Raw genomic sequence first — 26,919 nt, 5'->3', positions numbered from 1 at the left:
AGCAGCCGGCCGCGACTGCGCCAACAGCGGCCACTGGCGGAGGTGATGAGTCGGCCGGAGGGTGCCGGTGAATTGATGGGCCGATGGCGACAGTGACGACCCAGTCCACCTAGCGGAGTGCCTTGTGGGGCTGCGTGGCGAAGCAGGGTCGAGGGGAGTGCGCGATATCGGGCCCCCCTTCCCAGTTCTGTGTCCGGGCATAATCAAGGATTGCCCCCGGAATTTGCGGGCGGCTCCCGGGGAGCGGCAGGGAATTTGTTTAGCCCTTTGGTGACTTTTCTCCGGGGAGCCTGCCTTGCATTTTTTAGTCCCGGCTGTGGATCCTGTAGCGCCCTGATTTGGGGCCCGGTCCCTGAGGTGCGGTGAAGAAGGACGAGGCCGGATCAGCTAAGATGGCGGCCGGCGCCCTCGTCGGTGGACCACATCCAGGTCGAACAGCTGCCGTGCGGTTGAGATCAGGGGGCTGGCGGCGCGGGAAGGAGCCCATGTTCGAAGGTATATTGGCTGCTCTAACGTCCCTGCATGAGACCCTGATCTGTAATGGCCGGGACTTGGGAAGAAGGATGGCCGCCATTGTTGCCCCGCCGTTCCACACGGGCACGGCTCGATCTCAACGGAGTGCCGACGTGCCCGCCTCTGTGTCCATGAAGAGTGCTCCAGCTACGCCTAGGTTCCCGGAGACGCTGAAAAACCCGGCTCATGTGATCGCCCCGGACAGCTCTGTTGTACATGTGAGGTTAAAGGCAATAATAACCGGCGGCCGGGGAAACAACGCCGATCCATTTCTTGGCTTGCCCCGGCGACGTTTTGGCGCCTGCCGGACTGTGTGACTCTCCCTCCTTGGATGGTGAGACTGTGTTCGGACTTGGTGATGTTTTCAGGGTCAATATCGACACAAACGGACTTCCACCGTACATGTTCGGATGGGTTTGGGTTGCTGAAGTCCTATGAAGCGATAACTCTGCCTGACCCGCCTGGATCGCCTGGACCCTCCAAGCCGCACTGTATACCGATTGAAAAGTGGACGTATGTTGGCTTCGTTGATAGACAAGGCCAGGGATGATATCGTCCAGAGTCTAGGGGAATTATTGTTGGCTGGCGGTGCTTGGGGGACACTCGGCCGGGATTATATTGCAGGTGTGGTCGGTGATTGACGTTCTCAATGGATATTCTGATCTTGCTTTTAGGATGTCTCCTGGGCGCAGGGGTGAGGGGCGGGGCCGGGTGGCAAGATCGAGGGCCCTCCTCCACTTTTTTCTTCTCTTTCTCTTTCTCCTCTCTTCTATATTTCAGGTCTCCATTAGGGCGACAGGCACGCTGCTGGGGGGGGGGGGGGGGGGGTTTGTTACGAAATGGGTTTGTGCTTACATTTATCCTGACTCTCGTACCTTACCCCCAATACTTCATTTGTACTTGTACTACTTGCAGATATCCTGATTCATGCTCGTTATTGTAGGACCATGTACGACCGTATGGCACTTATTTTTTGTTTTTCCTTATTGAAAAATGAACTTTCATAATCCTGAACTCCGACCTGCACGCTTGAACACGAGTCGTGTCCTGGACACTTGTAAGACCCCGGTTTTCGAACTGTTATAACTTTTCACGTTGCTCTGCTGTACTCATGCTTTGACTAGCGTCCGGCCGGGGTGGTTGTAGGCCCATACTTGTAATTGCTTGAAGTATTAATAAAGGTTCACAAAAAAAAAAAAAAGTATTGATGTTTAAACTTTTGAACACCTCAAGGACTACATGACAATGTAGGAACTAGCTTTGCAATTAATGTTTAAATGGGGCAGAGTGGATTTGGCTGCAGATAAATTAACATAGTAGTTTTAAGTGTGAACACTGGCATACCTATTTTCTGTAGGCATTATGGAAACTAGAATAGCAGTAGGTGCTTAACTGGAGAAAATAGAAACATATGTAGTGAAATTGAAACCGACAGGCTGGCACATTGGTCACAACTTGGGCATATTTGAACTGCATTTGACGATAACACGCATCAGGCAGACACATTTACCATTTGAATATTAAGCATCACTGGTATTATTGCCTTTAACCTCGAATAACTAAGCAGTCCTAAGACCCATATTTGAAGTCCCCAGGCATATTATAGCAGTTCTAGTGGTATTTTATTTTGTGACACACAAAAGTTGTTTGGTCTTTAGCCAGCTGGGCAAAATGATACTCATATCTCCTGGCACAACAAATGCTGGCATATCATTTAGAGTTGGCATTTTTCTACACAAACGTGTGATACGAGATATCAGGCACTGCTTCAGTAATATTTACCAAATATGCATCTGCTGTCCATTTAGTCTTTCTACTTAGGCATACAGAATTCTGATAAGCGGCAGCATGATTTGCTGATAAGTAGAAGTAATGTTGAGAATTTACAGAGCTCACCTTATAAGTCTAAACGTATTAACTTCCAACATATGTAGACTATTACAAGGTTAGCAGTGGACAGTTGTTTCACATCCGCAACAAATACTGCACTGTAGTTAAATGTTATTTGTTCTATTTTTACAAATCCTTAAAGCGTCCATTTAACAGTTTGAGACATTGCTGCCAATGATGTCAGCTGAAATGGTTGACAACCAAACTTTCAATATTTATAGCCTCAGTTAATGGTATTTGATGTGGGATGTTTGCTGTTCGAGTTACTGTCTTCCATTTTGAGTCCTACCATGGTCCCTTTTCTGACACATCAATACTGCATATTTATTTGTGTCCGAACACCTGGAAGTGGACACTCCCCCCTACGAATTACAAGCGAGTTCTTCAATGACTCCCCATCATTGATTCACGTACCTCACAATCTCTTCACGTATGGACAGCTACTTTGACCATCTAACTACAAGAAATACACTGCCTTTGTTTTGGGAAAATACATTTAGTCTCATAACCAAACCACTTTGAAAAAGGCCCAAGCACAGACAAAACACTGATGGCTGTTTTGATGAAAAGATGTACTGATAGAAAATGAAGAACACCTCTTTTTACCATTATGGATACATTGTTTGCATTTTGATGCTGGTATTATTTGCTCTAATGTAGACTTTGACATGTTTTTGTAGACAAATGTGAATTTGGACACGTTTTCTTGGAATGAGAATTTGTGCTTTCATTTACTGCTGCTGCCTTTTAACATAGTTATTTTTTAAATTGCATTGGGGCGTCTCAGACTGCTCCGTGCTGGTACATAAAGATTCCCTAGCCATCAGAGTAATTTTTGTTGTATTTGGGCTAACATTTGGTCCCCCCTAGTCCTAGGCCACAGAAAGTTTTGTCTTCTGCAGGAACAAGATTGGAAGGATTTACTACCCAGGTCCCTTTTACCCCGTGGAGGTAATACCGTCTTCCCACACCCCCGTCTGTTTCCAGGAACTGATATTAAAATTAGGTTAAGGGCTGCCAGAAGGAAATGTTGGCAAGAAGGTGATCTTTGAGGCCTCTGTTGATCCATACGCTTGCATGCTGGGAGCTCTACCATCTTGTGATCAGACATTACTACCACCTAGTGGGTTAGTAAGGAGTAAGGCTGTCCCATACCGTAAGAAATTGCCTAGATAATATAGATATAATGAGACTGATGTATGGAAAGGCAGGTCGCAAATAGTGAGTTCAAATTGCGAGGGGCGTTTTTTTGGCCCACCTTTCATTTTGTGATGCAACCTATAAATTGGAGATCAGAATGGATGCAGTGGAAAATAAAATTAACATAATACATGCAGTACAGTTGGCAGTAGATGTCAACCAAATGGGAGACAGATGATGTCATCAAAAAGCAGAACAGCTTGAAAATGATGTGAAGTATATACAGACAATAATAAGAGGTACTCTAAAAGATTACGCTTTGTAAGGTAAATAGTGGTGCTCTCATCCAAACATATGTATGCAAGAATCGTTTTTAGACTCCCTAAACTTACACTTGGGGAGCTTCAAAGTTCAGATTATTTTTTGCTAACCTCTAGGAGCGAATGGGAGTAGAACGTACAGTGGCAGAAGATAGAAGAGTTTGATCTATGCTGTTGAGGCAGTCTGTGCAGCGAGGTTAAAGATTCTTGTGGCATGGAAGAAAAATGAAAAATTAATATGTGATAGTCTCCCTATGAAGGTATTCAGACCCTACAAAGAGCATATTATTTGCTTTAGAGTAAAGGCAGGCTTGACGTTTCTAGTGGAGAAAGTGCTGACCAGGGGGTATCATGCAGGGATAAACCCTAAAAGCTGCTGCATTTTGGAAGTAAAAAAGTAAGGAATGAATTTGAATATTTTCAACAGGAGATAAGCTGAGGATGGGGAAAGCACACATGAGGAGAATTCCGTTTTAAGACTTGTAACATCAGATCCCCTTGGAAGAGTTTGTTAACTTTGTGTTTATGTAAGGTAATGCTTCGTTATTAGTTTGAGTGTCCTCCAGCACCTCGATTGATTGGAATATTTTTCACTGGAAAGATTAGACATTGTAACATTAAGCAAGAACAGCAACTGTTTGTTTTGGTTTCCTTTGGCAATTTGCCCCATAGCACTTACAAGATGGACTAAACAAGCCCTTTTCATTCGGCCTCAGGACTGAAATGTCCCGGCCCACTATATGGGATAAAGTGACTGATACAGGGCTGGGTACGTTTGAGACCAAAGATGCTCAATTTGTACATTGTTTAATTAGTGTTTAATCAAGTTATAAAATAAAAGGGATGTTGTCAGTTATAGTGATCTGCACAACAATGTCACCGCTATGCGATGCTAATCACAGGATATGACAGGATTTTTTCCAGAGTATTTTATTCACATTTTGAAATGTATTCATTGTAGCATGGGAATTGCGACACCATTTCATGCGGTTGTATATAATTTCAATCATTGCAAGTTTATCACAGACATATATGCAATATCTTCCAATATTTGTGGGGAATACACTTAGTCATTTACAAGATGTTCAAATCCATGCTTCCTTCTCTGAGATTAAGTGCCCAAAACATTGTGAATTACTTTTATAAGCTCCTGCCCACCCTCAACCCTATTTCCCTTGGAGAATCTTTGCCTCTTGCTCCCCTCTTCACATGAGAATCGTGAATCAGTATGCCTACTTGTAAGATGGTCTGCTCCCCTTCCCCTAACAGTAGCCTAGCTTTAGGGGTCACTTTCTAGTGACAATGAGGTGGGCAGTGGGGCCAGGTATAAGACACTGTCCCATTCCAGCCTCTTGCGGTGTGGACTTAACATAATAGTGAATGTAACCTAATATTTCAGTTAAAGTATATATGTTGGTATGTGCCCTCTGGTTTCTTCCTCATCAATCTGCTTTTTTCCAGCCGGTGGATGAGCCTTACGATGGCTTTTGCCGTCCTGCGTAGCCTCTTTATGAGCTTGCACAAGCTCATCCCATAATCCCTCAATTGTCTTTTACTTAAACTCCTTTTTTCCTCTCTGCAGAGTGCCTTTCTCTCTGCTTCAGCTCTATGTAGATATGGTGGGAGGGTGAGCAGAATTACAATGCATAGTTATAGCCTATTTTTTATTTATTTATTTTAGTGTTTTATTGAGCGCGAACTTGACCCGTTAGGGTATCAGATCGCTTTACAGAGTCAGTCGTACAAGAGGCATGGTATCACAAGAGTATACTATAAATTAGGGAGGGGGGTGCTGGGTACAAGAGGAATGGGAGTATACAAAAACAGTCAATATTACAGTTGCTGAGGACAGGCCCCCAGGTTCTTGGTGGGGCAAAGGTCGAAGGAGGGAGGCAATAGTCTCTGTGGTGGTTGCAGGACGGGGTTTAGCCGAGGAATTTACCCATGAGGAAGGATTTAGCCTCCTTTATTCAGCGTGCAAGAGAGGGCATTCTTCTGATGGCGGGTGAGAAGGAGTTCCATATTCTTGGTTCTCATGTTCCCGTTAATTTCTTACCTCTGTGTGCAGCAGTGTAAGGTCTCTGTGCGCTGCAGCAAAGGCCATTGCGCCAGAAACCCAACTGCGCGTGTGGGTGCTGCAACAAATATCAGTGCAAATATCACTCCAATCCACTGTTCCCTGTAAGGTGTGCGTGCGCAGTAATATCATCCAAGCCGGCAGTATTGTGTATGAAGCGTGTGCAGCACATTCCGCGAGGGACCGTCCGCGCTGCCGCTTTTAAAACGTGAGCGGCATGAAAAACTGTTATTTCCTTGTGCGGGAGGCGGAGGAAGAAACCACAGTGGAAGAGAACATAAGCAGCAGATAAGTGTCACAGCAGCCTGAACCCAAGTTCAGCAGCAAGTGGCTCCTGCACTTGCTGCATTTTTATTTTTAGTAGAGCTCGGCTGTGGGGCAAATTGTCTGTCTTTTTGAAAGTATTCATGTTAATTGCAGTGCCCGTCATGTGCTGCAATAAACATGAACACTTTCACAGAGGCCCAAAATTTGCTCTACAGCCGCCCTCTAGTAACAAAAGAAATGTGGATGGTGACAAGGACAAGGGAAAGGCAACTTGGCCCTGATGCAGCTGTTTGATGGTGCTATTCGGTGATTAGTTTCATTAATTTTGCAATGTGAAAGCTTGGTGAAGGTCATTGGAAGCATGAGGAGGGGAAAATGTGCTTTCTGCCTAATCCTGGTCCTGTGTGTGCCCTCACTCCTATTTTGTTTTTCTTGTTCATACAGCCTATTCTTACCCCTGCCACTTCCATTATTTATCTTTCTCTCATTATCTCTTTCCTTCTGTGTACATTCTCCAGTTCCCCTCGGTGTTCTTCATTGTTTGTGAGCTGTCTGTCTCGCTTCCTCATTCATGTTTAAGTTTCTCTCCCTCTTTCCTTGATTCCTGTGTGCCTTCTCTCCTTTCTGTAGCCAATGACCTCTGTTATGGTTTGCTATTTTGTGTTCTGTTACGATGACAGCATTTGTTAAGCATCTTCTAGTGATGGCGGCACACATTTTGGGGGCAGTGGCCTCACCCTCCCACTCCCTCCCCTCCTCCCTCTTGTCTGCGGCAGCCGCTGGGCAGCAAACGCAGGAGCTGTCGAGGGCGGCCAAAGGTATGGCTACGCTGCTGAAGTTGCTTGAGTCATAGAGATTGTATGGATACCTAGTTTTCTAGTGGTTCATAATGTTCAATGTGAATTGTGAAATCCATCCAATACTGTTCAGTCTTTGTACTGCGCTGTGTGTATGTCTGGCTGTGCTGAAGAAGTTTGCCAGTTTCCATTCAGTGGAGTGGCTGGGTGTCCATCGACCGGTCTATATAGATGCATCACTGGGGCAAATAGCTGTAGTGCAATGATGTGCACATCCATGTGTAGAGTCCTTAAGGTCACCTTTAACGTTATCTGAATGCTTTAAGATATATGTCGATGTGGTGAGTGTAGAGTGCAGCTGCATTTGCCCTGCTGTTACAACTGTATGGCTTTGGTGACGTGTGCACAAGAGTGAAGCATTCCTTATATCCAGCTATCTTTTCACTACAGCACTCAGTGGTTGTCTCTCTCTCACTCCCTCTGTCTCGCCCACATTCCCATACACCACGTTCACGCTTTATCACACCCTCCACCTGTCACGTTGCTCTCTGCCTCTTGTTGTCCCTCTTACCTAGTCTTCTTATCAGGTGTCTCTTTCTATCTGCCTGTCACCTCTCAGTCACACCATCTCTCTGTCCCCCCTTATCTTTCCTCCTCCACCTCCTGTGCTCTCTTTTTCTTGGTCTCTGTTACATCCATTATCTTTCTACCCCACTGTATAGCCCCCTCTCTCTCACCCTTCCTCTCTGTGGTCTCTCGCCTTCTGCCTCCCTATTACTTCCAACCCCTCTGTGTGGGAGTTTCTCACCGTTTGCTTTTGCTCATCCTATTTTTCTCTGAAAGCAAGTCATGCTTTTAGACATGCTGCATTTCTTTTGGTAATAGAGCACAGATGTGGGGCAGATTGTGTGCCTTTGTCAAAGTATTCATGTTAATTACAGCACATGACGGGCACTGTGATTAACATGAATACTTTCAGAAAGGTACACAATCTGCCCCACAGCAGTGCTCTATTAACAAAAGAACTGCAGCAAGTGCAGGAGCCACTTGCTGTTGAACGTATGTTCAGGCTGCTCGCATTTTGAAAGTGGTGGCGCGAATGGTCTCTCGTGGGATGAGGTGTGTGCACTCGCTTCCCACAAGACACTGCGCATTCGGAGTGGTATAAGTGCGCGTGCACACCTTACAGAGCACGGTGGTTTGGAGTAATATTTGCACTAATATTTCTCGCTGCACCCACACGCGCGGTTGGGTTCCTTCGCACACATATCCTTGGCTGCAGCACGCACTTTACAGAGAACTTGGTTAGCAATAAAGTTAGATCAGTAAATCTCATGGCAGCTCTGCCTTTTTTTGGTGCTGGAATGCATTCCCAGCAAACAACCTTCCCTTTATTTCAAATCAGTTCTCCCTGTTGTTCGGAACACACGCTCCAGCTCTTCATCCCAAAAGTGTTTTATCTTTGTGCAATCTCATATCTTGTGTTGGAAGCCTGTGAGTGCACCATGACATCAGGAACAATCTAATGTGATTCTGGCTGAGCTTGCGTGGTGTGATATAACCTGTGTAGCCTTTTGAACAGTATATATTTAAAACAGGTGTTTGGTGAGATCTTTCTGAGGTATTCTAAGGCCTTCTGCCATTTTCTACTGGTACCTATGCATTGGAACTCCATTCCCAGAGCACCTACGAGAGGAAGCACAATCCTTAAGATCTAAAACTGATTTCAAAACCTGGTTGTTCAGACAAGTGTTTAATTAATTAAGTGCAATTGACATAACAGAGCATTGTAGATGTAGCCTGTTGCCGCCTTCAGCTGGTGTCTGAGTGGCTGTAAGGATACACCCATATATTCTTGCATGGAATTCTACAGCAATGTAATCATCTTCCGTCCATGTCCTATAGTGTGTGAGTCTGCATCACTATCACAGCATGCCTTTGCTGTTCAGCATTATAAGTGTTTCATTGCTTTTAGATGGCATGTAAGATCTACTGTACAATACAAATGGTCCCTTCTGCATATCACACTAGGCAAGCAAAGTCTGAAAGCCCTTGAGTAAGTCCTCTGGAAACAGGTCTCCCACTGAGTGTAACTCCCTCCCCAATGAATACATTTCTTGGTGGTAAGTGCTCCCACGCCAGTTGGAAGACCCTGGAGTTGACTTGCTGGGGCGTATGGTTGCACTGGGCATGTGTATCAAACACATCGTTTCAAGCACACCAGCGCAGTTCCGACCAGGAGAGAGGTCTCTCTGGGAACTGATGCCCAGAAAGAGCTCTTCACCGTCTACAAGGCCACGCATGCCAACATCGTCCAAACCCACCGACTCTGCATCCTATCTTACACAAACTAAACCCAGCTCCTCCGCTCCCAAAACACATCCAACACCCAGGCAGACTTTATCACCTGCATGTCTGAAGTCGCAAAATGTATCAGAACAAGCTGCTTGAAGTTCAACTCCGAAAAAATAGAACTGGCACTCTTTGGAAAAGAGCCCTCTCTCTGGTCCTCAGCCTGGAGGCCCTCAGACCTAGGATTGACATGCAGTCCATGAGCCTCAGCCAGAAAGTTAGGAATTGTGATCGACAATCAAATTCTTTTGTCCAACTAACTCCTGCTTCCACACCTTTAAAAATAGACAGACGACTCCAGCGCAGCACCTGAAGAAAGATCACTCAAGCCTTGATCACAGGCAAACTGGACTACATAAATGCCCTCTACTTCAACATCACCTCATAACTCACCAAGAGACTTAAGATCATTCTAAACATAGCAGCCAGACTCACTCTCAAACTCCCACTCCAAACTCCTGAAACACCTCCATTTACTCCCCACACACAAACATGCCCTCTTCAAACTCCTCACACCCACCTATAAAGCAGTACAAAAACCAGTACAGAACAACCGCGTCATCTTGCACACACCCACCAGGCACCTCAGCTTAACCCTCCTTATGCCAACCCATGCCATTTGTAGAACCAGAAATGGTGACCTAACGTTTTTGTATTTGACTCCTAAACCCTGGTACTACCTCCCACTGCATAACAGAGCTGCCAGCTCGATGTTAGAATTTCACAAGTACATGAAAACCTGCCTCTTCCAATAGTAGACAGTCAAGGCAGCTACCCCCAGCACAAGGATGCCCTATCGGGTGACATTTGTGTCTTACAATTACACATAATAATATGCTATCCATTGGAGCTGAGCTGCTATGTAATGTCCTCCGACGTCTGGGGCTTCCATACCATCCCTACTATTGGGCAATATAATTTTCGTTGCCATTACCCTTCATCAAACCAGACCCTCCATGTCAAGTCTCCCAGTGGGGACTCCAGTTCTTTAAAACAGAGTCTTTGGATCGCCAGTAGTAAATTAGCAAAATAATAAGAGATCGCAAAGCATCACCGCCTGGCTATGGCTTCATGTCCTGCTAAAGATAAAGACAACAAAGTCCAAAAGACAACTTGTGACCTCAAAGAGACTACCATTATGTGTGCCTTAGATGCTGAACACTTGGCTGTTCGGGGCATCACCCCTAGGATGCTCCTTCGCAGACATGCCTGGCTCTGTATCTCCGATTTCATGCCGAATGTTCAACAGCATCTCCTCAACCTGCCGTTTGACTGGGTCTATCTCTTCGGGCCCCGGGTTGATTAGATGCTGGAGAAAATAGACACAGATGGAGAAGGCCATGGGTGCCCTGGAAACACCTTCCCCTGGTTGGTCCTTTCACTGCTCACCATATCATGGAAGCTCCAAGACCACCTCCCCTGAGGCCTCCACATCTTTCCGACATCAGCCCGCCTAGCAGACCTCTACCAGAGGCTACTGAGGGGTGCCTACTGTTGTAATGGTGCCAAACATATAGGCAAAGGTAGCTCCCCCAGAAGAGCTCCCCAACCAAGTAATGCATTGCCGCTGACCACCTTCCACACCCCCACATCCCCATTCCCAACCACACAACACCTACGGGCAGGACGACTTCAGTTGTTTTTCCCCGCATGGAAACACATCACCTCAGACCAGTAGGTATTAGACATCATTCAGTATGGTTACTGCCTGACGGTCATCTCCATACCACCCAATATGCCACCCTGCAAACAAGTACTCTCCCCAGAACACCAACACTTGCTCCAAAAAGAGGTCCAAGCAATCCTTCTCAAATAGGCTATAAAGCCTGTGCCATAATGCCTGCTGGACTCAGCGATGTATTCCCTCTACTTCCTCATCCCCAAGAAGGACAGGTCCCTCAGGCCAATTCTGGACCTCAGGCCCTTTAACAAATGCATCTTGTCAGGACACTTCCATGCGGTCACTCTTCAGGGTGTCATTCCACTGTTACAGCAAGGCAACTTCATGGCTGCAGTCTATCTCACATAGTCCAACTTCCACACCTCGATTCATTCAGCACATTGTGGCTACATTCGGTTTGTGGTAAGTGGCAAAGACTACCAGTTCAAAGTGCTGCTATTTCAAGTCCCTACCACACCACATGTTTTAAAAAACAAATGCCTTGCAGTAGTAGCCACGCACCTGTGAAGACAGGGCATCCATGTATTTCCATACCTGGACGATTGGCTTATAAAGAGTGCAACACAACAGCAGTGACATGCGCACACTCAAGCCACTATAGACCTCCTCCACAAACTGGGCTTTGCCATCAATGCTGTAAAGTTCCATCTCCAGGGACTTTAAATCCAACCCTATCTGGGAGCCATCCTCATTGCAGAGGTCAGCAAAGCCTATCTCAGTCTGAAAGGATCCAGTCCTTTCATGCGTTGTTGCCTTTTTTTCAGCCAAATCAACAGGTCACAGATCGGACAGTCATGTGCCTCCTAGGCATGATGGCTTCCTGCATCGCTAGATTACCCCACGTAAGATTACACATGCGCCCACTGCATGAATGTTTATTGAATCATTGGTCTCAGGCGGTGGGTCAGTGAGAAGATCTAGTTTGCAGATTACCATTACAATGGACGCTTCTCTCACTGGATGGGGTGCACATCTACAAAACCTAACTGCACAAGATCGGTGGGATCCCAGTCAAAGGGGTCTCCATTGCAACTACCTGGAGCTGTTTACTGTCCACCGAGCCCTCATGGATTTCCTTCCCCACATACCTGGCAAGGCAGTCCTTGTCCAGAAGGATAACATAAAAGCCATGTACTACATACAGAAGCAGGGAGGCACTCGATCTCCCCAGCGTACTCAGCTAGCTCAGTCCATCTGGCGCTCTGCTCTCCATCACAGAATCCACCTGATGGCTGAGTAACTCCTGGGAGTGCACATCGACTTTGCCAACTTCCTCAGCAGGATGCAGCAACAAGTCCATGAGTAGGATCGCCACCAGAAAGTTCCATATTCCAACCTCCACAGTCCATGTACAGTGCACTAGGGATGAACTGGTCAGGGATATTTTCCTATACTTTTCCACCTCTCCTCCTTTTGTTCGTGGTTCGAAGACTGCGGCAGACCTCCTTTACCCTTATAATAGTAGCTCCCACTTGGGCCAGAAAACCCTGATTCACCACTCTCATTGAGCATTCAGTAGTTCGATACAAGAGGCTCCCCAACAGGCTGGACCTTCCACGCAGAACCCTTGAGAAATGGGGGTCCTGAGTCTCAACCTTGCCATCTGGCTTCTGAGGTCCTAGAGTTTGGGTACCTCAGTTTACCTCTTGGATGTATAAATATTCTTAAAGACGCACCTGGGTCCACCGCTAGTGCCTGCTATGCTGCCAAATGGAAAAGGTTTGTCTGTTATTGCCTTTCAAACCAGATTGACAGCGGCCATTCAAAACATTGCTTGGTATTTACTACACCTCCAACCTGTGGACAGGCCTTCCCCTCCATTTGGTTATACTTGGATGCATGTGGCTACTTCTCTCCAAAATAGGCAGCATGTCTCTTTCATCAGGATACCACTCATTAAAGCTTTAAAGAAGGAACTCAAGTGATTCCTCCCCTGGTTCCTCCGGTGTGGAATTTTAACATTGTCCTCCAAGACTTATGGGTTCCCTGTTTGAGCCCCTTCACTCATTTCCCTTTCAGTTTGCCTCCTGGAAAGTGGCTTTCGCATTATTGGAACGTGTTAGTGAGCGCCAGGCCTTAACCCTTCAAGAACCTTTCTTTCAGTTAGGTTCATAGAGCTAGGGTTGCCCTTCGCACCAACCCTAAATTCCTTTCTACAGTGGTCTCTTTTCCACCACAACCAGTCTATAGAATTCCCAGTTTTCTTTCTTCTACCTGACTTAGTGGCAGAAAGGGCTCTTCATACCTTGGACGTCAAACAAGCCTTAATGTACTGTGTGGATAGGAAGAAACCCTTTCAACTGTTTGTCGCGTTTTCTGAACTGCTCATGGGTAAGGTCTTCTCAAAATCAGGCATAGTTAGATGCATCCAATCCTGCTGCATGAAAGCTAAAGGGATTTTGCCTGCTCCTCCTAGAGCCCACTCTAATATTAAGAAAGGGGCCTCTATGGCCTTCCTGGGGGAACATCCCCATAGCAGACATTCGTAAAGGAGCTACTTGGTCTACACCACATACTATCACTAAACATTACAGTGTAGACGTTTTAGCCCGCCAACAAGCCAAAGTTGTTCAGGCTGTACTACATACCCTTTTCCAGTCTTCAGCAACATCCACAGGCTAGCCACCACTTGGGGAGGACTGTTTTACAGCCTATGCACAGCATGTGGATCTACAGCCACACATGCCTCGAATGGAAAGTCTTACTTACCCTGTAAGCATCTGTTCGTGGCATGCAGTTCTGCAGATTTACATACGCCCACTCTCCTCCCTGGACGTCTCTGGCTGTTGCAGTTATCATTCCTTTTTACTTCTTGCATTCTCATCTTTCAACCTCACTGCGGGGCGGAAAACAATCTAAAAATGCAGCAACGATCATGCGCATTGCAAACAAGAGGTGGTGTCAAAGTACCTCATGACTTGAGAAGAAAGCTTTGATGCTAAACAACATGCTCGCAGCCGGGCCCAAGTCTGGGTGGCAGGATTATGCACAGCATGTGACTCTTCGGCACTATATGCCACAAACAAATGTGTACAAGGTAAGGAACATTTTCCTTTTCACTTCATCATCCACGACCGTTGTTCCACATGCTCCCTAAATCCAGGTTCAATCCATTATGTGGACAGGATTCCCGCACTTGGGTTGTAGTTTATAACAATAATCTGCACATCCACAATAACGTATGTCATGGTGATATCGGTTGCAGTTCCACAGTTGCAAAGATTCTAAGGAGCAGTGAGGCTTCAGAAACACTGCGAGGGATCTCTTCATGGTTTTTACATGCAAAGAAAGGGTAGAATTCTACAGCCGACCAGTGGTAATCAGCAGAACAAATGATACCGCCTAATGATATTATTAATAGCCTAACTACTTGGGCATTAGAAAGCATGTTTTCAAGTTATATAATTGGACTTTTGCTGTATATTTTGCAGCCTGTTCTGGGTATATGACTCTCTCAGCCGGTCTATGATCCAATACCGATCTCTGACTCTGAAGTGGCGTTGGCCAGCTCTAGGTACCTGTTGCACTATGTGCAACCAGTTGTTATACAGCCGGATTCCAATCTGAGACCTCTGCCCATACAACAATATCAGCAGCGGATTCAGTCATGTTGGCACTGATTTGGACCCAATAAAGGATCTCTGTGTCCTTTGGACACTGATGGTAATACTGTGGTAAGGGTCAGATTGCTCTCGCCTGATCATTTGGATGGTATATGTTTTTTATAGAATCCTAGTGGGATGGGAATATCACCTGAAACAGAGATGGACTCTCCACTTGAGAAAGTGATTTGTGTGCTGTGGTGGCTCAGAGGGCAGCTGAGACGCTAGAATTGCAGTTGCACACTATTGAGATCAAAACAAATGTTTTTACAGAAATGTGTCAATTAGAGCCATCTTAGTCAGAGCCATCTTAGTCAGAGCCATTCATATTTAACGAAGCACTTACAGATGTTCTTCTGCGTACATGATCAAACCGATGTTCATGCCTGCCATTTATTCTATCTGTGGTTAAATGGACTAGACTGGCACCCATTGAGCGGGACTTCCTGACCAAGCATCCTTTACGGGAGAGTCCTCTTGTTCATGCTTCTACAATTCAGGCCAATCTAAATTTCTTTCTGACCAATCCTCTGGATACGGAATAAGGAAAGCGCCATGCTTTCGTGAACAGAATGTTTTCTTCAGCTAGTTTAGCACTTAGATTCACCAAGGTCCAATCATTTGCACCGTAACATTTGGCATAGTAACTTACCTGCTTCATAATGGAGGACTGGAAGGAACTTTAGAGGTTCCAGAAATTGGAAAGGGTTTGTTTGCTTAAAGCCCTTCGTACTCTGATCTTGTGTGCCAGTCATCACCAATCTGCCAGGGCCAGAGACAGAGGCTGGTAGCAAGCTTCAATAATCTGATCTGCTTTTTGAGAACACCGTCTGAATGATTAGTTCAGGTGGGTCTTGCACTCGTCTCTGGCTGACAGACTCCGATGGCTTCCACGCAGATGTCTGCTGATACAGAAGTTCGCTCTTGTAGATAAACCACTTTGCAGTACAGGCACTTTGCGAGTTGTTTTTAGTATTTACAGAAACCCGAAATACCAACAGACCTGTAATGGTATGCAAATATTACATTCATTACTTGTGGCAGACCATTCTTCCTGCAGGTTCACCACCTCTCCTGGTGCCAGACTGGATGTAGAAAGTCGCAATGGGTGCCTTGTGGTGCGGAGTTCGCTGACTGGTCCCAACGTTGAGAGGGCCGTTCATCAGGATGCCTAGGGAAACTTTAATCTGCGGGATGCTCACTACCAGTTAATCACTGAAGGTGTGAACTTAGTACATTCTTAACATTTTGCTGGTCTGGAACTGACATTTTTAAATAGTATCTGGATTTTATAAGACAAATACACATTGAAAAGCAATGCGACCACGACATTGGAGGTCATAGTAGTGATGTATTTCAACATCTTTTTTCACTGTTATATCTTCAGTGCACGTCAGGACTTACTTTATTGCATCATGTCTATGCTGTGCTATAGCCTGCTGCGGGATACCACATATGGGTGTAATGCCAATGCTGGCAGTAGACTGCCTGTCCTTCTGTAGCAACTCATGCTGAGAGGCTGAAAAGGAAACATCAATGAAGCTGTAAATCACATTTGGCGAAGTGGTCAATAATTGCTTTTAGCCATTAGGCTTGTTTCAGAACTGGGTGAACGAGCAGTTGAAGTTTTAACTGTATCCAATGGCACCATCCTTCTGTATATAGTGGACACCCTGTCCATGTCACAGTGCCATTTGAGAGTGTTCAATTCGTCTCCTCCCAGCAGGATCAGTGTTCTAGTGTGTATGCCGGGCTTCAGGGACAGAAACATCATCATGGGATTTTACTCTGACGACACATTAATTCAATGTATAATTGGCTGAATATTGTCACAGATACTTCATGAACATTGGTCCCACAGGCGGTGCTGCTGGATTTTGGGACTAACTTATCTGCACGAGTCCTGCTCATCGGTGTGCGGAGTTGAAAATAGCTCATTCCACACAATCAAATTGTCTTAATCACTTTCTATAAGAGGATTGCGCAGCATGAATGTTATTAATTTAATGGTATTCCTTTCATGTCAGCCATATATGAAGTTAAATATTTGTGCCATATGCCATAGGTGATAAAGTAGAAGTCTATTTACTTATAATCACTGATGAGATTTCACCAAGGTGTGGCAAAAGCGTCTGAGATTCACGGGTTGAGGTGGAAATTCGATATTTTACTGTTACTCCTTTATTCGAAAGGTGTGTAAATGGAAGTGACGTACACATAGTCAAGTCAAGTCAAGTCAGAGAATTTATATAGCGCACTACGTACCCAGAGGGTCTCAAGGCGCTTAGACAGGGGAGGAGGATTACTTGTCAAATATCCACGTTTTAAGTTGCTTTCTGAATGCTAGGTGGTTCTGGGTAAGGCGAAGGTAAGCGGGGAGTGAGTTCCATGTTTTAGCAGCCAGGTATGAGAAGGATCTGCCTCCCATGGTGGTCTTGTTGATGCGAGGAACAGTGGCGAGGCCTTGGCTGGAAGAACGTAGTTGGCGGGAGGGGGTGTAGAAGGACAGTCGTGAGTTGAGGCATTCTGGTCCGATGTCGTAGAGTGATTTGTGTGCGTGGGTTAGCAGTCGGAAAGTGATCCTCTTATTGACGGGTAGCCAGTGGAGGTCTTTGAGGTGACCAGAGATGTGTTCGTTGCGTGGGATGTCTAATATGATCCTGGCTGAGGCGTTTTGGATTCGTTGGAGTTTCTTCTGGAGTTTAGCGGTAGTGCCTGCGTAGAGGGTGTTTCCGTAGTCCAGTCGGCTCGTGACCAGAGCATGGGTGACTGTTTTCCTTGTTTCGGTGGGGATCCAGCGAAATGTTTTTCTGAGCATGCGAAGAATGTTGAAGCAGGAAGAGGATACGGCGCTGACTTGTCTGTTCATTGAGAGTGAAGAATCCAGGATGACGCCTAGGTTCCGTGCGTGGTCTGTCGGGATGGGTGCTTTTCCGAGGGCTTCCGGCCACCAGGAGTCGTCCCATGCAGAGGGGGATGTCCCTAAGATGAGGACTTCTGTTTTGTCTGAGTTCAGTTTCAGACGGCTTTGTTTCATCCATTCGGCAACTTCTTTCATTCTTTCGTGAAGGTTAGTTTTGGCGGTGCTGGGGTCATTGGTGAGAGAAAGGATTAGTTGAGTGTCATCCGCGTAAGAGATGATGTTGAGGTTGTGCTGGCGGGCGATGGTCGCGAGGGGGCTCATGTATACGTTGAAGAGGGTGGGGCTTAGTGAGGATCCTTGTGGTACGCCACAGATGACTTCAGTGGCCTCGGACTTGAATGGTGGGAGGCGGACTCTCTGGGTTCTTCCGGTGAGGAACGAGGTGATCCATTCAAGTGCTTTTCCTTGGATTCCGATGTTATTGAGGCGTTGTAAAAGGGTGCTGTGGCAGACTGTGTCGAATGCTGCAGAGAGGTCGAGGAGGATGAGGGCGACTGTGTCTCCATTGTCCAGTAGAGTTCGAATGTCGTCTGTTGCTGCGATGAGGGCGGTCTCAGTGCTGTGTTTTGCTCGGAAGCCAGATTGTGAGGAGTCGAGGGATTTGTTGGCTTCGAGGAAGGCGGCGAGCTGGTTGTTGACAGCTTTCTCGATGACTTTGGCCGGGAATGGAAGGAGCGAGATGGGGCGGTAATTTTTGAGTTCGGTGGGGTCCGCTGTGGGTTTTTTCAGAAGGGCGGTGAGTTCAGCGTGTTTCCAGTCTTCCGGGAAGGTGGCGGAGTTGAAGGAGCAGTTGATGACATCTCGGAGGTGCGGTGCTATGATGGAGTCTGCTTTGTTGAATATGTGGTGAGGACATGGGTCTGTGGGGGATCCTGAGTGGATGGTATTCATCAGGCGGATTGTGTCCTCAGTGGAGATTGGGTTCCAGTTGTTAAGGGTGTTCACGGGGGGAGAATGTTCAGCAAATGGTAGGGTGGGTTGGTTTCCGGGTTGGTTGTCGAAGCTGTTGTGGATGTCTGCAATCTTGTTGTGGAAGAATGAGGCTAGGGAGTTGCAGAGGGCTTGAGAGGGGGTGATGTCGTTGGAGTTGGCCGAGGGATTGGAAAATTCCTTGACAATGTTGAAAAGTTCCTTGCTGTTGTGGGCGTTGTTGTCAAGTCGATCCTTGAATGCTGTTTTCTTGGCCTTTCGGATTAGTTGGTGGTGAGTGCGGGTGGCGTTTTTGAAGGCGTCCTTGGTGCTAGTGGTTGGGTCTTTTTTCCAGGCCTTTTCAAGGGAGCGGCAGAGTTTCTTGGACTTCTTAAGATCATCGTTGAACCATGAGGCCTTTTTGCTGCCAGGTTTGCTTTGACGTTTTTTCAGTGGTGCTAAGGTGTCGGCGGTGTTGGATAACCATAGGGTGAAGTTGGCGGCGGCTTCGTTTGCGTTAGAAGAGTGGGCTGGGGAGTTTAGAAGGAGCGATGTGGAGATCTGGTCCGTGGTGATTTTGTTCCAGTTTCTTAGCAGAGTTGGTTGGAGGTGGTTGGTGGGTTTTGGTTTGTTGTAGGTGAAGTGAACGCAGCTGTGGTCAGTCCAGAGGAGATCCGTAGTGTGGCTGAAGGAGACATTATTGCTGGAGGTGAAGATGGGGTCGAGTGTGTGACCTGCGATGTGGGTGGGGGAAGTGACTAGTTGTTTAAGTCCGAGGTTGGCGAGGTTGTCTAAGAGGGTGGCGGTGTTGCGGTCGTTGAACTTTTCAAGGTGAAAGTTGAGGTCTCCCAGAAGGATGTAGTCTTTGGAGGGGAGCGCGTGTGGGGTGATGAAGTCCGTGATGTCTTCACTGAATTTTGCGCGGGGTCCTGGTGGTCTGTAGAGGAGGGTGCCTCTGAGAGTGGTCTTGGGGTCGATGTGGATCTGGAAGTGAAGGTGTTCGGAGTTAGCGAGGTTGGCGTCAGAGCTGGTTGAGATGCGGATGGATTTCCTATGGACGATAGCGATTCCTCCCCCTGTATGGTCGGTGCGGTCCTTGCATGTGATCTTATAGTCTTCAGGGATGGCAATGGTGATGTCTGGGGCGGAGGAAGCGTTCATCCAAGTTTCTGTTAGGAAGGCGACGTCTGGAGAGATGGTGTCTAGTAGATTCCATAGGTCAATGGCGTGTCTGTGGACCGAGCGGGTGTTGAGGAGGATGCACTGTATGTGGTTGGGGTCAGGAATCTGTGTTGTGGTCGTAGCGGAAATGTTGTCGGTGCCGATGAATTTGCAGGAGTAGCAAGAGAAAGGTCCATGGGTGTTTCCAGGGGCGGCTTGGACGCAGTTGGGGGCGCGACCGGGGTTAAGGGCTAGGAGGGTGGCGGCATCGTAGGTAATGCGGGGGGGCTGGGAGGGACGGGGGATAGGGGATATGGCGCTGGGCGCGGTCCAGGCGCGGACGGGCGTAGACGGGCTTACCTTTGGCGCACCTTCGGCGCGGATTGGGCGCGGTCGCTGCGCGTGGACGCTGCGCGCATGGGCTACTGTCATATATGGATGGTGGGGAGGGGGAGGGGCGAGGGCGTCTCAGCTGGGAGGCGGGGCGGGCCACGAAGGAGGACAACAACGATCAAAATGGCAGCGGAGGGGTCAGCGGAGCGGAGCGCTTGGGGCGGAATGCACAAATACAGCAATTATGTATACACAGAGACAAATGCGCTTTCAAAATGTAAAATATGCAAAGCGGCAAGCGGGGCAGACTGCAGGCAGTTAATGAGGACAGACAAAAGCTGAATAACGATACCACAGTGCACCAGGGAGGCAGGGGAGCGACCACTCGGCTGGAGGGCGAAGCGAGTCACAGCGCGTTCAGGACACGGAGCGCTGTATCTAGGCAGTGGGAGGGCGTCTCAGCTGGGAGGCGGGGCGGGCCACGAAGGAGGACAACAACGATCAAAATGGCAGCGGAGGGGTCAGCGGAGCGGAGCGCTTGGGGCGGAATGCACAAATACAGCAATTATGTATACACAGAGACAAACGCGCTTTCAAAATGTAAAATATGCAAAGCGGCAAGCGGGGCAGACTGCATGCAGTTAATGAGGACAGACAAAAGCTGAATAACGATACCACAAATTTCATGATTTTTGAGGCTTTGCAATTTAAATGTCGCTGAGCATATTCAGTGATGTTCAACGGTTTGATTGTTTGCTCTTGCCCTGAAACTGTTTGGAAATCATGTCTCGGTCTTTGCAGTTTTCTTAAACGGGACATTCCTCCCCAGATTACAGAATCCTGCAGCAGAAATGGTGCTTAAAAGAGTAAATATATACAAAAAAGTAATTAGTTGAAATTTTTGGTAATTACTCGGGCAGCATCCCAGTCTGTTATCACACCATGTAACCTCCGTTTGGACCCAGCCATATGCAAATCAGTCTTGACCCTTCTCTAATGGGAACAGTCCAGCCCGAACTGCCAGGCCAGGTCCTCCCTGAACTAGAACACAAGCAACTCAGGACTGGTTTCGCCCTGATTGGTCTCGACAGTGCGCTATAGCTTGGTTCCAGTTGCATGGTGAGCACAGGACCCACATCTGGGCATACCTGTCGGGCTTACTGTGTCTCACTGAAGTATACTAAAAAGTGATGGATGAAATGCTTGAATTCAGCTCAGTGACTGGAATTTACTCGTAGAGCTTTCCACTCCACTGTTATTTTGCACACTACAGCACGTTTGTTTTGGACACCATAGTATGCAAATCCGGATTACCCAGCTCTGCTAGAAACAGTCCAGGCCAAACTGCCAGGTTTATCAGAAGCTAGCAGACGTAGCAAAAACATCCAGAGTTGGCCAAACAAATATTTTGGGAATTTTGGTGCATATCGTAGAAGGGCAAAGCTGTGGGCTGTAGAGCCATAGGTCCTCTTCATTGAGTACCAGCCTTCCCATTCTGCAAGTGCATTTAACCTACTGAATGACCCTTTATATTTCTCCTGTGGTCATGACATCTGTGAGACCATTGGAGGTGTTCCATGACTTTTTATGTTGCTTGGCCAGCACACTAGATTGCCCTGGTGTGCAGAGGGTGTACCCAACTTAAGAGTGGCTGCTGCACGCTCAATAGGCCGGGGGAGCCTGACTGTTGGCGACAACTGGGATTGTAATGTATGTCTCATCCTTTTTAGGTCGAGCGTAGCGATGGACCTCGTGTATACTTTAGTATACTTGAATATAGGGACACGAGTCGGAGGCGCGCATTTTCCGTCTCGGATTTGGCCTCGTGAGCGCGCTTTTGCTGCTGGCTGTTTGCGTGCGAGCGCGACTCTGCCATGCGCCTTGGAAAACGAAACCTAAGAGCCGCGCGACGTGAGCTGCCTACGGTAAAAGCTCACGCGCGCGGCTCTTAGGTTTCGTTTTGACTTGTTCTTTTTTGGATCCATTTCACATAGGTGCAAATAAAGGAATGGAAGAAAGAGAGGGTAAAACCAGTTTCTTGGGGTCTCGGTTTTTAGGCCTGACCCAGTGCATATGGCGATCCTCGTCATTCTCATTAAGCACATCGCGCACCGCCTTGAGCGCGATCACTTTCGCGGCCGCATTGTTTGATGGCTGTGCGGCCAATGCTTGCTTTTATCCCAGGCACGCACTTCTGTCTCCACGCTTCCAACCCACTTTTTCACTCTATTCATCTCCCTTTTCCCTCTCCCGCATTGCTCTCTCTCTCTCTCTCTCTCTCTCTCTCTCTCTCTCTCTCTCTCTGTCTTTTCTCTCTCTCTCTCTGCGCTCTCACTGTTAGTTTCTTCTCTTTGCTTGTCCAAGGCGGTCATCTCTTTCTTCAACAACCCCCCCTCCCCTGGCAGACTCTCCCAACGCTAACTGGCGTCTTCCGATGGTTCACGGCCAAAGTAGTTAATGCACCTGCTGCTACTGAAGTTGCGTGTAAAGCCTCTTTGACGGAATTGACTTCTTTCAGCCTTTATCATTTCGAGGTCGATACAACATCCGTAAATGTTATAATTCATCTCGATAAATATTCATCCACGTTTCATCTCTTGTTTTTTTATTTCAACTATGATGGTCTCGCATCAGCTGGAGCTGGGCGAGCCAAGTGGTTGCAGGCTGGATGGAGAAGCGCTGTGGGAGCAGCGAGGAAATGAAGCCCTTCACAATTAGAGCCCGTGATTGAGTGGGGGGCGCAGAGTGTCTGAGTGTGTGGGTGCGTGTGAGGAGTGGGCCACACGGGGGCTACAAGACGAAAATAAGTCCTGATGGGAGCTCTTCGATTTCTGCAAACCAGGCCCCTACTGTCACAGCTTCGTATCAAAGCAGCTAAAAACAGTATTTTGTCTGGATTTCAGGGCTGTACTTCTTTGCAGGCTGGCAACATTTCACACGACGTTGTATCACTCATATTTTAAGTTACATGTCTGCCCGAGGAGGAAAACTTGTCAGCAAATCCCAATAGCCGACCTTTGTTTATATCTATGCCACATAATACATTTTCAATACATTTGAGTGGCATGTATTAACTTCAGTGTACCTGACCCACAATAGAATGCTCGTGACCACCAGATATATTTATTGACCAACCACATACTACACGAGCCTACCAATTATGCGTGCAGAACCGAACATATTTGTTTGTTGTGCATATATGCTCATATATATCCCTTTGTTCCTCTTTTTACTCCAATATCTTGCCAATCACTGTTGTTTCTACGGACCTACTGGCCTACCTCTTTTGGTCCGGGAACATCTGTAGCGCTCAGATACCCGCCTGGGTCTTGTCCGCGCTACATAAAACTTTATATAAATAAAGCATCCTCGAAGAAAGTAACAAGGGAACTATTACTTGCCTCTCTGCATGTCCAACCAACTTCTAGTGTGAAAAAATAGTGCTTTGGTTTAAAGTGAGGCGATTAATCATCACCTTTGATTACAGCACCTCCTCATATTGCAGACTACACAACACTCATTCAGAGAGTCCAAGTAAAGAATTTGGCACTCTCATGAACAGGGTGGCGCCATTTGAATCTAAGATCAACTGTGATTACCCTGAGGGCATCTGAATAAGCAAAATAATAAACTTTTAACAATTAGTTACAATACCAGAAATGTATTGATTATTCCTCTCTGATGATTTGGAGTACACAACAGACTGACACTGCCTCCTTTTAGATGCCTTACCCCATCAGTCAGTCCATGACCAATCCGCTGGCGGAGATATTGTTTTTGTGGAATCTCAAGTAAAAAAATAAATATTTTTTTTCCTTATTTATACCCCTCTCTCTTCTTTAAACAGTGTGGAATGACACCTGCCACTCTCTTACACGCAAGAACAGCTTACCTTGTTGTTTAGAAATAACTTGGCCATGGTCCTGGCCTTTAAACACTAATCCAAAAGCGTTGTTGTCCCATGAACAGCACCTTACATGTGCAGTTCTTCTGGGCTTTCAGTCTCTATGCCCCAGTGTAGTAACAAGCCCCAGCCACCACAGTTGATGCTCTCAAACAAAAAGTCACACATAAATGTAGCCTGTATTTTAATAAAGACTAGAGACTCTGGGAGACCATGGTATTGAAAGACCTGGGGCGTACAGAAGGGTGGCGGTTTTGGGATCAGCTGAGTATCTACAAACTAGAACTCCGCCCTCAAACTCCACCCTCCAACTCCATCCTCCTACTCAAACTCCACCCTCCAACTCAAACTCCACCCTCCAACTCACACTCCACCCTCCAACTCCACCCTCCAACTCCACCCTCCAACTCCACCCTCCAACTCCACCCTCCAACTCCACCCTCCAACTCCACCCTCCAACTCCACCCTCCAACTCCACCCTCCAACTCCACCCTCCAACTCCACCCTCCAACTCCACCCTCCAACTCCACCCTCCAACTCCACCCTCCAACTCAAACTCCACCCTCCAACTCCACCCTCCAAGTCCACCCTCCAACTCAAACCACCCTCCAACTCCACCCTCCAACTCCACCCACAAACCCCACCCTCCAACTCAAACTCCACCCTCAAACTCCACCCTCCAACTCAAACCCCACCCTCCAAATCCATCTCCACCCTCCAAATCCAACTCCACCCTCCAAATCCACCTTCCAACTCCACCCTCCAACTCAAACTCCACCCTCCAACTCAAACTCCACCTCCAACTCAAACCTCCAACTCCACCCTTCAACTCAAACTCCACCCTTCAACTCACACTCCACCCTCCAACTCAAACTCCACCAACTCAAACTCCACCCTCCAACTCAAACTCCACCCTCCAACTCAAACTCCACCAACTCCACCACTCAAACCCCACCCTCCAACTCGAACTCCACCCTCCAACTCAAACTCCACCCTCCAACTCATACTCCACTCTCCAACTCAAACTCCACCCTCCAACTCACACTCCACCCTCCAAATCCAACCTCAAACTCCACCCTCCAACTCAAACTCCACCCTCCAACTGCACCCTCCAACTCCACCCTCCAACTCCACCCTCCAACTCCACCCTCCAACTCCACCCTCCAACTCACACTCCACCCTCCAACTCCAACCTCAAACTCCACCCTCCAACTCCACCCTCCAACTCCACCCTCCAACTCCACCCTCCAACTCCACCCTCCAACTCCACCCTCCAACTCCACCCTCCAACTCCACCCTCCAACTCCACCCTCCAACTCCACCCTCCAACTCAAACTCCACCCTCCAACTCCACCCTCCAAGTCCACCCTCCAACTCAAACCACCCTCCAACTCCACCCTCCAACTCCACCCACAAACCCCACCCTCCAACTCAAACTCCACCCTCAAACTCCACCCTCCAACTCAAACCCCACCCTCCAAATCCATCTCCACCCTCCAAATCCAACTCCACCCTCCAAATCCACCTTCCAACTCCACCCTCACCATAAAACTCCACCCTCACCCTACCCCCACCCTCTACTACTCTACTCTACTACTCTAGTCTACTACTCTAGTCTACTACTCTCTCTACTACTCTCTTCTACTCTCTCTACTACTCACTCTCTACTCTCTACTACACACTCTCTACTACTCTCTACTACTCACTCTTTACTACTCACTCTCTAATACTCTCACTACTCACTCTAATACTCTACTACTTACTCTACAACTCCCTAATACTCCCTACTCACCCTACTACTCAATCTCGACTACTCTCTAATACTCACTCTACTACTCTCTACTCACTCTCTACTACTCACAATACTCACTACTACTCACTGTAGTACTCACTACAACTCTCTACTACGCACTCTATTAATATCTCTATTACTATCTAGTACTCACTCTAATACTCTACTACTCACTCTCTACTACTCACTCTCTACTACTCACTCTCTACTACTCACTCTCTACTACTCACTCTCTACTACTCACTCTTACTCACTCTACTACTCTACTACTTACTCTACAACTCTCTAATACTCCCTACTCTACTACTCAATCTCGACTACTCTCTAGTACTCACTCTAATACTCTACTACGCACTCTCTACTACTCACTATTACTCACTCTACTACTTCCTCTTTACTACTCACTCTTTACTACTCACTCTTTACTACTCACTCTTTACTACTCACTTTCTACTACTCACTTTCTACTACTCTCTGCTCTACTCACACTCTACTAATCACTCTCTACTATCTACTACTCACTATCTGCAACTCTACTAACTCTATATTACTTGTTAAAATTTCTTATTAGACAGTCGGACAGTGTCCTGGTTGCGGGTGAGCGGAGCACCACCAGAGATGAACTTGTCTATAGCATATGCAGTGGTGCAGGTAGTGACGGCTTTGTAAATGATGCAGCTGGTTTTAAAGATGGTGCTGCAGACTGGCAAACGGCACCATTAGAGTTACATTAGGATAGGAGTGACGTGATGCTATTTCTTCTGGCCCTCGATGAGATGTGCTGTGGTGTTTATGATGCTCGTAAGGGCACCAATGTGGAGTTACAGGGGGCATTGATAGAGTAGGGCATTGCCACCACTGAGATGTGGGGGTTTGTGGGCATGACCACCAGTTCTCAAGATGTTTTCTGGAAGAAACAGTTCGATTTTTCTTTTGATGAGAGAGCTGGTACTAGGCCTCTTGTTTTTAGGTCGAGCTCGACGTGTAATCAATGCGAAGCATTGATTGCTGTCTGCTCGACAACTATTGTCACCCGTTTCTGGGAATGTAGACACGAGTCAGACGCGCGCTTTTCCATTCTCAGTTTTGACCGCGGGAGCGCGGCTCTGAGACGCGCTTGCGCAGACGCACACACAGCCCCTGCTTTCGCTTGGCTCGCATGCACTAATGGCGCACTCACACACAGCCAGCCCCCACCCCCCTGCACACACACACACAGGCGCGCGCACACATACACACGCTGCCACCCCACGCCCCC

The 26,919-nt window shown here is 47.2% G+C and overlaps 1 protein-coding gene across 1 annotated transcript in view; it reads left to right on the top strand.

Annotated features, from left to right (window-relative positions):
- PALS1 (protein associated with LIN7 1, MAGUK p55 family member) overlaps positions 1–26,919 on the top strand; it is a 489,281-nt gene that overhangs the window by 303,324 nt on the left and 159,038 nt on the right. The gene's annotated exons all lie outside the window — the stretch shown is intronic.

This window comes from Lissotriton vulgaris, unplaced genomic scaffold, assembly GCF_964263255.1.
Source record: "Lissotriton vulgaris unplaced genomic scaffold, aLisVul1.2 SCAFFOLD_817, whole genome shotgun sequence".
In the NCBI taxonomy this organism is placed as follows: domain Eukaryota; kingdom Metazoa; phylum Chordata; class Amphibia; order Caudata; family Salamandridae; genus Lissotriton; species Lissotriton vulgaris.
This window is presented reverse-complemented; position numbering and strand designations above follow the sequence as displayed.